Source organism: Hibiscus syriacus, unplaced genomic scaffold (genome assembly GCF_006381635.1).
Source record: "Hibiscus syriacus cultivar Baekdansim isolate YM2019G1 unplaced genomic scaffold, ASM638163v2 tig00112153_pilon, whole genome shotgun sequence".
NCBI lineage: Eukaryota > Viridiplantae > Streptophyta > Magnoliopsida > Malvales > Malvaceae > Hibiscus > Hibiscus syriacus.
In genome coordinates this window covers 121,387-133,645 of record NW_024063262.1, presented here as the reverse complement: position 1 = coordinate 133,645, position 12,259 = coordinate 121,387, and positions in this window count along the sequence as shown.

Below are 12,259 nucleotides of genomic sequence, written 5' to 3'. Positions count from 1 at the left end.
ATAACAAAAAAAATTAGTAAAAAAGGGAATCGTGGTCGATTACGTTTAGGGAAGATTAGCACCCCTATAACGCCCAAAATTGGTACTCATTAATTATAAATTGTCTCTATTATTGGAAATTTAAAAATTCAAAATATATTTAATTCATAATCTTGTTATTTCAAATTTATAATTTAAGAAAATAATTAATCTATATATATATATATTTATTTTTATTTTTATAAATAAGATATTTATTTACTTAGAAATATCATAAAATGACTTCTAGGTGCTTTAAGACATACCATTTCTTAATATTAAAAAAATAAATAAATATTAATAAAACATTTCTCTAAAAAATAAAAAAATTAATATAATTTAAAAATATATCAGAAAAGGACTTCTAGGTGCTTTAAGACAGCCCATTTCTTAATATTAAAAACTAAATAAATATTAAAATATGATTATTTTTCTTAAAAGTAATTTATATAAAATTAATTTATAAATAGGATTTTTATTTAATATATAAAAATAAGTAAATAATATTATTATATATGTTTATATGACTACATAATAATAATAACAATAATAATTAAATATATAAACATATAAAATTAAAATATAAATAAACAATGCCTAAAATAAATAAAATTAAAACTATAGTATTAAAATATAAAAGTAATAAAACTTGTAAAATAAATGAAAGTATTTGAAATTAGTAACTAAATTATAATATATTAAAATTAAATATCCTAATTCATAATTAGCTATTTAAAATTTCAGTGGCTAAACATGTTATTTTACCTATTATTAATTTAGTGACTAAAATAAACATATATTAAATTCGAACCTCAAATTAAAATAAATTAAAACATGCTATTTGGGATTAAAATATTAATTATTAAAATTATAGGACTAAATCTATTATTTTACCTAAAATATCTATTATTTTATGTAAATGACTAAAATAAATAAAATTAAAATTAAGAAACCGAATTAAAAGTCCCAAGATTTGATTTCGATGACTAAAATATAAAATTACAAAGTTATGAGTACTACGGAAAGGGTTTGACACTTTAAAAATTACACACAGACCCCTCCCCAAAACGACGTCGTTCGGAGAGGGGTATTTAAACCCTAAGCTAACCGGCCTTATGGCCATTTCCTTAATTTCTTCTTCCCCTCTCTCTCTCTAAAAACCGAGAGAAAAAATTCTCTCTGACTTCTCTCTAGCTTCCCTCACCGGAGAGAAGTCCGACAGCCGCCGACCACTGTTCTCCGATGGTGATCGCTACCGTCGACCACCGTTGACGGTGGCCCGATTTTACAAATTTACCCAAATCGAAGAGGAAATTTCCCTCAACCTGAATCTAAGCCTATTTTTACCTAAATATCCCTTCAAAATCCTAGATCTAGGGTTTTACCTTCGAAAAATGGCCGATGACTTTGGTATTTCCGACGATGAGTGAGGTTTTAAGGGTAAGTTTCCTCTGTTTCTTCTCTCTTTCTTTTATTTTCTTTCGGTGGTTGTTATGGGTTTGTTTGTGTGGCTTCTCTCTCTGTTGCTTCTTGTCTTTTTTTTTGCAGGGGATGGTGGCTTTTATAGCCACCACCGGTGATGGCTTCGGACCGGTCCCAAGGAGGTTGTCTAGGTGAGTCAATATATCTATGGTGTGACTCACCATAGAGCTCGACATGTGAGGGGGCAGCTAGCCTTCTGGAGGCTTCGACGACGGCGAGGTGGCAGCAGCTGAACGTCGGTGTGGAGACAACAGGGGCAGCGGTCGCGTTGCCCCAGGGTTATGATACCCTAGGGTATCTTTGCTGGATTGTATCAAGATCATAATTTGGGTCGAGTTTGGTTTGTAAATGGGCCTCTGGGTTCTGGTTTGGGCTTGTAAATAATAATAACATTTAATAATAATAATAATATTTATAATAATAATGATAATAATATTTATAATAATAATAATAATAATTTTAAAAATAAAATGAAAAAATTAGTGTCTACAATAGCTATATATGTAGTATATATATAAAGATATCAATGTCATAACAAATGAAATATAAGTTATATATTATGAATGTAATCATCATAATCATAATCTAGAATAAGAATGAGTTATAGAAAATCCCCTTTTTAAACTTGTGAAAGGTTGGATATGCAAGGATAAATATGGTGCTGAATTGGGTCACATCATCCCCCTTCTTTTGAGTGATTTATCCTCAAATTGAAAGGTGACTTCTCCCTAATGTCCTTCCATCAAGTAGTTGTTACTTCGTTATCAAGAGTTATCTCCCCAATAGTCACTTATTCAAGACATTCCTCTTTGAAAAGTTATCTCTCTAAATGCCTTTCTTTGGATAGTAGTGTACCAACATGTACCTTTTTGAAAATATTCCTTTCATAAGTCATGTCCTTTGAATAAGTGTTGTGAACGTTCATGTCATGTAAAGAATAAAAACTCTCATAAGTGAAAGAATGATTATAAATAAATGAAAGATTTACTCCCTGTTTATGTCCTTTGGATGGTCAAGAGTTATGTCTTTTGAAGACATATTGCCTTCAATGATCATATTTCTTGGCATCCCAAAAGACGTTTTCCTTGGTTCTCCAAAAGTCAAGTCCATTGAATTATGAAGAGTCGCAACTTTTGGCTCCTGAATAGAAGAATAAAAGGGCATTTTGGTCCTTTAAGGGAAAATGAATTTAAAATTTATTTTTAATTAGGGTATTAAAGAAAAGGGGAAGGGGGAAGTGAAAAATACACTAAGCTATTTCTCATATTTTTCCCTGTGAAAGTGATATCCTCCATAGCCAAAGGTAAGGTTTCATCCAATTAGTTTATCCTTTCGTTTTTGGTTTGTTCTTGAAACCTTTAGTGTTATAGAGGCTTAAGGAGGATTAAAACTAAGATATGGATGTTTTGTTTGAGATTGAAGGAAATGGGTTTTTAAATGATATGTTGGAAGATTAGTTTTTATTGAGGTTTACTAGTATATTTGATTTTTCAAAAAAGCAAATAAAATATTAGAAGCCTTGATTGTGATTAAAAACATGTTATAAAAAGTGGATGATTCTTTGTTTGAGATGTTCTTTGGAGATTTTAGATGTTATAAGAAGCTAAATGAAGGAAAGATAGTTGGGATAAGTAAAAACGAATTTAATAGTATTGTTGGAGGTAAACGTAAGGGGATTTTACCAAATTTGGGTAAAAATCGAGCTAAAAATGGAAAATCTGGGTAGGGTTATCAATACTGGAAGAATTGTACCAATACTACAAGTTTAAATTTAAAGAAATACGAATAACAATATCGATACTGATGCAATTAGTATCGATACTGCTAGGGGTATCGATACTAAAAGAAAGGTATCGATACCATGGATTACAAAATGTAGAAATGGTATTGATACTGAAAGGGAGTATCGATACCATGGTAGGGGTACCGATATTATTGAGCCTTAAATTGTAAGATAGGCTGAAATTGTAATAGAAATTGAAAATAGTAGTACTTTTGAGTTTTATTAAAGTATAAATGTTAGAGAGTATACTAACATTGGTGTGGTATGTATACTTAATGCATGATTGTGTAGATCATAACCAATCTCACGAGTCAAGCAAGAAAAGGTCAAGGATAGAGTTTCGAGTTGTTGGATGCCATTACAAGATACTACGGAGGTATATCAGGTTAGTGCATTTATTGTATTTATATGAGATGAGAAGACTCGCAATGAGTTAACTTAGAATGTTTTGATTTAATGTATGTTTTACAGTATTTAATATATTTTCATTATGATTATGGAAATGATATTATGAATAAGTTTTAGAGTATGAAATGCTCTAAAATGAATGAATAAATGAAAATCCATATCGGTGCATTATCGGCATGAAAATGCATAACGGTACATTATCGGCATGAAAGGATTCCATAAATGAAAATGCATAATGGTGCATTGTTGGCACGAAAGGATGTCATAAATGAAAATGCATAAAGGTGCATTATCGGCATGAAAGGATGCCATAAATGAAAATGTATAATGGTGTATTATCGGCATGAAATGATGCCACAAATAAAAATACATAACGGTGTATTAAAGGCATAAAAGGTGCCACTCATGGTATTTATAAAAGATAAATGATCATTTGGCATTTTGGTGCAATATATGTACATTACTTTCTCCTTTAACATACATAGGGAAAATAAAGAATAATTGGAAAAATATATAGAAAGATAGGTATGTTAGGCATACTAAGATTAATTTTGATCATAGTATGATTTAACATACATAGGAAAATAAAGAATAATTGGAAAAATATATAAAAAGATAGGTATGTTAGGCATACTAAGATTAATTTTGATCATAGTATGAAAGATATTCGGTTTAACTTAGAAGGATTTATCTGATCCTTATGGAGTATACAATTTAATTCGTAATTAAATAGCCATGATATTCTTGTGTATAAATTTCAGTTTCTTTACAATATTATGTCTCACTAAGTAACTACTTAATGTGTGTTGATTTCACGTGTAGGTAAAAGCAAAGACTAGCAGGGTAAGGGGTGTAGTAGCAACTTTCATCAATCTAAGGTTGACTCTCATCAGTAACAGTAGGACAATCATGTTTATTTTGAAAATTAATTGGCATGTAATTAACTTTAAGGAAATATGCTATGGAATGTATTTAAAGTGATAATTTTTAGTAATATGTTACAATGAATGTTTTATTGTTGTATTAAAATATTTTGTTTTCATTTCGAAACAAAATTTTATTGGTTTTACAAATGAGTGAATGTTTTTAAAAGTCATGTGACTACTATGAATTGTGTGCGGAAATGTATACGAGAAATAAATGTTACATTTATTAGTGTTAGAGCTACAGGTTTAGCCGATTCTCGGCTTCCAATGTGGAGAGACTGGTCACTTTGCCTGAAACTGTCCTTAGAAATCTGGGGAAAATTCAACACAATTTGAATTATTTATAGTAGCCTCAAATAGAAATAGAGGAATGGTAGATCCAGGGGACAATCTGAATCAATGTAGCGATAAGAGACTCAGGGAGTCGTTAGAATTTACAACATTAAGACCAATGAGGATCGGGATGACCGAAAGATCATAACAGGTACATTCCATCTTCTTGGTGAGCCTGTATTTATTTTAGTTGACCCTGGTTCTACACACTCATACATTAGTACAAAGTAGGTTAGAGCTAGAGAAATTCCGTTAGAACCAATCTTTAGTGAAATGGTAGAAGTAAACCCTATGTTTCACATTGCGAGAGTAACTCGGGTATGTAGAAAATGCCCGATAAAGATTCAAGGGGTTGTGTTTTCGGCAAACTTGATGGAGTTTCCCTTCGATGAGTTTGATATCATTTTGGGAATAGATTGGTTGTCTCCACGTTATGGATGAGTCAATTGTCACAAGAAATCATTATTTCTAAAAGTTGCGAAAGGCTCAGAAATCGTAGTGATCAGCAAAAAAGCAAAATCCCCATCCAATGTGATATCAGCAATGAGTGCAAGGAAAATGATGTAAAAAGGGTGTATAGATTTCATAACTAATGTGATAGACACTCAAGTACCAGAAGCGAGATTGAATGATATTCCAAAATTAAGGAATTTTCATAGGTCTTTCTGGAAGAATTATCGGGTTTACATCCAGACCGAGAAGTAGAAGTCAAGATTAAGGTTTACCCGGGTACTGAACCTATTCCTATGTTGTTTGTGAAAATGAAGGATGGGTCAATGTGATTATGAATAGACTACCATCAGTTAAATAAAATAACGATAAAGGATAAGTATCCTCTTTCGAGGATTAATGATTTGTTTGATCAATTAAAAGGCGCAATAGTGTTCTAAGATAGACCTGAAGTTGGGGTACCACCAATTAAAGATAAAATATGATGATATTTCAAAGACAACTTTTCAGACTCGGTATGGACACTATGAATTTGTGGTGATGCCATTTGGATTGACTAATGTTCTTACAACATTTATGGACTTGATGAACCGTGTATTCCAACCATTCATGGATCAATTTGTGGTGGCATTTATAGATGACAAGTCAAGAGAGTAACATGATGCTCATATTCGAGTGGTTCTTCAGACACTTCGAGAAAAGAAGTTGTATGCCAAATTGTCCAAGTGTATAGTCTCCGAAGAAGGCATAAGAGTAGATCCTCAAAAGATTCAAGCTATAGTGGATTGGCAACCCCCGAGGAATATTTCTGAAGTTCGAAGTTTCTTAGGGCTTGCTGGTTATTATAGAAGGTTCGTTAAAGAACTTCTCAATGTTAGCTTTGCAGCTAAGTAATTTTTACAGAAATATGTGACTTTTTATTGGATGGCGAAATTCCAAGAAAGTTTTGAAATTTTAAAAAGAATTGTAATAGAGACCCCAGTACTCGTACAACATGAGTCGGGTAAATGCTATGTAGTCTTTAGTGATGTATCTCATAGTGGGTTAGGATGTGTGTTTATGCAAGATGGAAAATATGTGGCTTATGCCTCAAGATAGTTGAAAAATCATGAGAGAAATTACCTGACGCACGAATTGGAATTGGCAACGGTCGTTTTTACTTTGAAAATTTGGCGTCATTATCTGTACAGTGAGAGTTTCCATATTTATACGGATCACAAGAGTTTAAAGTACTTGCTGATTCATAAAGAACTAAACTTGAGGTAGAGAAGATGGATCAGATTTTAAAGATTATGATTTGATCATTGATTATCATCCCGGAAAGACTAATGTGGTAGCTATGCACTTAGCCGAAAGACTTTTTTCCGCTCTACAGGCTTTGGATGCGCCTATGTCTTTAAAAGAGGATGGTGCCTTGTTTACTGAACTTAAGTTAAAGACGAGGCTTTTGAATCGGGTAAAAGAGCTGCAAGGTCAAGATTAGAAATGCTTGGCGAGGATGGCACAAGTAGAAAAGAAAAGGTCAAAGACTTTGAAATAAGTGTTGATGGATGTTTTTATCGTGGAAGACTTTTCATTCCCGATAATGATGAATTGAAGAAATATATTCTTTTCGAGGCACATTATAGTCCTTTGATGATGAATCCATACGATATTAAGATGTATCAAGATTTAAAGAGTCGTTATTGGTGGCCTAGTATGAAAAGAACTGTATCAAAATTTATTACGAGATGCTAGACATGTCAGCAAGTGAAAGCTGAACATCAAGTGCCATCTGGATTGCTGCAACCGATATCCTTTCCTAAGTGGAAGTGGGATCAAGTTATAATGGATTTTGTTTCGGGGCTACCTTTGTCACCAGGTAAAAATGACTCGATATGGGTAATTATAGATAGATTGACCAAGATAGCTCACTTTATTCTAGTTTGGGTAGATTACTCGATGGATAAATATGTGGATTTGTATATGAAAGAGATAGTTCTGCTGTATGGAGTGCCTATACTGATAGTGTCCGATCGAGACCCAAGATTTACTTCAAGATTCTGGAAGTCCTTGCATGAGGTATTAGATACTCGATTAAATTTCAATACAAATTTTCATCCGCAAATAGATGGGCAGTCATAATGAACTATTCAGATATTGGAGGATATGTTAAGGGCATGTGTGATTTAGTTTAAAGGATCATTAGAGAGATACTTGCCTTTAACAGAATTTTCTTATAGCAACAATTACCAATCGAGTATTAAGATGGCTCCATATGAAGCTTTTATAGGAGGAAGTGTCGAACACCATTAAATTGGTTTGAACTCAAAGATCAAGACCTACTTGACCCGGATTTAATGAAAGAAAGAGATGAGAAAATAAAAGTTATCCAGGATAATCTGAAGATAGCCTACGATTAACAAAAATCTTATGTTGGTTTGAAAAGAAAAAAATTAAATTTAAGTGGGAGACAAGGTATTTCTGAAAGTTTTGCCCTTGAAGAAAGTATTGTGGTTTGGGCGCAAAGGAAAGCTGAGTCCGAGATTTATTGGACCTTATGATATCTTGAAAAGGGTTAAATCTAGCTTATTAATTAGCTTTGCCTCATATGGACAAGATCCACAATGTCTTTCATATCTCGATGCTCATAAGGTACGGATCAGATTCATCTCATATTATCACACCAGAGGAAATAGAGATCCGACCAGATCTGACTTACGAGGAAGAACCAGTACGAATATTCACTAGAGAAAATAAGGAACTGTATAACTGATGAGTGTTTAGAATCGGTAGTATTTGCTCGTTAATTATTCGATATTATGGATTTATTGATGTTGATTTGGTTGTGTTATGTTTATTTTCGTGTAGGGCCTTACTTTCCAGATTAGTGGTAAACCGGACGTATTCTGTATTTTTTTTATTATTTGGACACGGTGGAGACATGAACATGACTTTGGGCACGACACGGTCTGACGTGATAGTTTCTAGAAGGCCCAATCAGTGGCAGTTTCTAGAAGATCTACTCAGCGCACCTTCTGGAAGATGACGAGCAGTGTTGTATTAGGAGACTTGTTTAAAGTTTGAATTTAGGAAAAAACAATTATCTTTAGGATTATTTTATTTTAATTTCTTTGTTTTTCTCTAGGTTTTTAGAGGCTATAAATACCCTCTTGGGGTAAGCCTAAATTGACAAAATAGATTACAATTCTCTTTTCTTTCTAGTTTGATAAAATTTCTCTTCTTTATTTTATTTTTCAAGTTCTCGATTTCTCTTTTTATTTTAAAGTTTTGTTTTTAAATATGCTAAGTATGACTTTTGTCATGCTTAGCTAAATTTTTCATAAGCTGAGAGCTGAAGCGATGAATCAATTCCAACAGGAGAATTGAAACATGCCCTTAATAACCTTGGAATATCTCTCTCAATCTCTGCGCTTATTTTTCAAAATCAAAACAGTTTTCAAAATCAAAGATTGACTTTGTTCAAGAGGTTGTTGCGATTAAATATGTGGGAGGAAGATTCAGCTTATAGAAAGCACATTCAACTTCCTAGGAACACACTTGGCGAGATAGCTTCGCCAAGAGGGAATTGAGATCGGAGTTGACGGTTATTGAAGCAACAATCTGAGTTCAGTCACCACAAACTTAAACAGTAATTGATCTACGACAATTGATGTTGATTAGATTAATTTTCAAAGCCCTAATCAAAGATTACCTTGGTATTCGGTATACAAAATAGAGTCACGGGATTGCCCTTGTAGACAAAGTAACCAATGTGAATCTCGAAGGGAAAATCTAATTCGATGATCTGAAGGAAATTGAGTAAAACCGAAGCATGAGGCTGTTTTTACCATATCCATTTTCATCTTTAAAATCTTTTCTTTATTTTTACTTTAAATCGCTTTTATTATTATTTAAATATCTTTTTACCAAAACCCTCTTATTTATTGGATCACGCCTGGTTTAAAACAATTCAGACAAAAATCTGGAATTTTCTAAGTCCTTGTGGAATCGACCCTTATTTCTCTTTACTACGTATTTCCTTATTTATTAATTGAGAAAAAGGAATTTATTTTGAAATCAAAACGACAGTTTTTAAATTGGAGTCGTTGTCGGGGACTTGGCCAAAGTTACTAATTTTTTGTTTGCTTTTGATTTATGACCTGGACTACTCCGGGCGCATTAGTGGAGTACGACCCGGAAATTGAAGCCAGAGCTAGGAGACTTCACGCACAGACGCTTCGGGAAAGAAGGAGACAACAATCAAATCCAGACTCATAATCAAATTCAGGTGAATTCGTTAATACGAAACCAATGGTCGATCCTACTATCCGAGAGTTAGTCGCGGCACCCATTGGACAAGAACCTTTGTGCATTGATTTTCCCCAAGGAAAAACTCCATACCAGTTAAAAGCTGGCCTTATTCATCTCCTCCTTACATTCCATGGATTGCCAAACGATAACCCACATAAACATCTCACGGAATTTCACATGGTCTGCTACAGTATGAGACCATAGGGAGTAACTGAGGATTAATTCAAACTTAGATCTTTTCCTTTTTCCTTAGTCGATTCGGCTAAAGAGTGGTTATTTTATCTACCCCCTAATTCTATTACTACATGGGCTCAAATGTCTCGTCTTTTTCTTGACAGGTTTTTCCTTACAGCAAAAGTAAGTAAACTACGATGGAAAATACTTGCAATCAAACAGCTTGATAGAGAGTCACTTTAAGACTATTGGGAGCGGTTTAAAAAGTTATGTGCTAGTTTCCCACAAACATGGGTTAACGAAACAAACATTCCCTCAATAATTTTATGAAGGATTAACTCCCTTGGAAATGAAGATGATCTATGTTGCCAATGGTAGAGCCTTGGTGAACATGACCTCTACTGACGCTAGGGATTTAATTTCCACAATGGTTGTAAATTCTTAATAGTTTTGCACAAATAATGATCCTCCTCGAAGGGTTCATGAGATAAGTTCATCTTCTTTAGAAAATAAGATAGATAAATAATTGAAGTTGTCAATTCTCTTGTTGCATGAAAGACAAGATCAAATAGATCGTGTGGAATATATGCATTACCTGATCATCCAAAAGACAATTTTCCACTGATCCAAGATGATGCAGCAGCTCATGTCAATGCAGTCAGAAATTTTCCAAGACCTCCCCAAAGAGCTTATCATCCATACAGCAATACTACAACCCAGGATGGAGAGATCATCCAAATTTCAGTTATGCTCAAAACTCAAGGCCGAATCAAAGTTATCAAGCGAGACCACCTCCACCACCACAACAGCCACATAAGACATTAGAGTCAAATGTCGAGAGTTGGCAGTTTCCTAAGAAAAATTCCAGATTCGTACTGAAGCTCACCTACAAGAAATAAACAAGAAAATGAGCCAACTAGCTCAAACCGTAAGTTGCTTGGAGTCACAAGGTAAACTTCCATATCAAACTGAGGTAAACCCAAAGGAGAATGTTAGCACCATCACTCTTTGAAGTGGTACAGTAGTGGGGCCACCTGTTCCATCCGATGAAGCAATCCAAAAAGAGAAGAAGATTGATGATTTAGGACCCAAAAAAAGAGTGACGAATAACAAACAGATCCAACGCCATCTACCTATGACGGGCCACCACTTTTTCCATCAAGTTTAGTTAAAAATGAATAGACAAACTGATGAAAATGAAATACTAGACGTACTTCAGAAGGTGGACGTTAACATACCTCTCCTTGAAGTTATCCGAAAGGTTCCAATATATGTCCAATTTTTGAAGAATCTTTGTACGACAAAAAGGAAGCTTACCAGGGTCGAGAAAGTGAATTTGGAAGAACATGTCTCAGCCGTCTTCTAACGAAAGTTACTACAGAAACTAAAAGACCAAGGTATGTTTGTAATACCCTGTAAAATTGGTAAAGTTGGGATTAAACGAACATGAGTGATCTTGGTGACAGATCAGTGATCAATCCGTAATGACTCTTAGAGAATGTATTGGTGGAGGTAAACGACATAATATTTCCTGTTGATTTTTATATAATCGACATGGAAAATGATCACACAAGCATATCCTCTGATATCCTACTGGGGCGTCCTTTCCTAAGTACTGCACACATGAAAATTTATGTAAGAAACGAAATTTTAACTATGGAATTTGAAGGTGAGATCATTAAATTTGACGTGTATAAGGCAATGAGATATCCTGACAAAGTGGAAAGTCTAAATTATATTGATATAATTGATCATTTGGCTGATAAATTTTTAAGGACTAATTTTCCCTTTGATATATACAATGAGCTAGAAGATCATGGTAAGAACATATATTCTGATTGTGTTGAATTGAATTTGATTTCTTCTAAGGCTAAAATTTTACCCTCTATGTTGAAGGGGCTTGAGGTTGAACTGAAATTATTGCCAGATCACTTGAAATATGCCTTCATCGGAGCAAACAACACTTTGCCAGTGAATATCAAAAGGATTGTCCGATGAGGAAGAAAAAGACTTAATAACAGTTTTACGCGCACATAAGGAAGCTATAGGATGGCCACCGCCGACATAAAAGGGTTGAGTTCATCCACTTGCATGCAAAAAATTAAAACTGAAGAAGGTGCAAAACCGACATCAAACTGGATAAATTTGCCAGTGATGGAAGTGGTAAAAAAGAGATACAAAACTTCTTGATGCAGATATTATATATCCAATTTCGAATAGTAAATGGGAAAAGTCTGATACATGTAGTTCCTAAGAAAACATGAGTTACTATGATCGAAAATTTTGAGGGAGAATTTGTACCAACAAATTTAGAATGGATGAAGAGTCTGCATCGATTACAGGAAGTTGAATTCTTTAACTCGAAAGGACCATTTTCCTCTTCCATTCATAG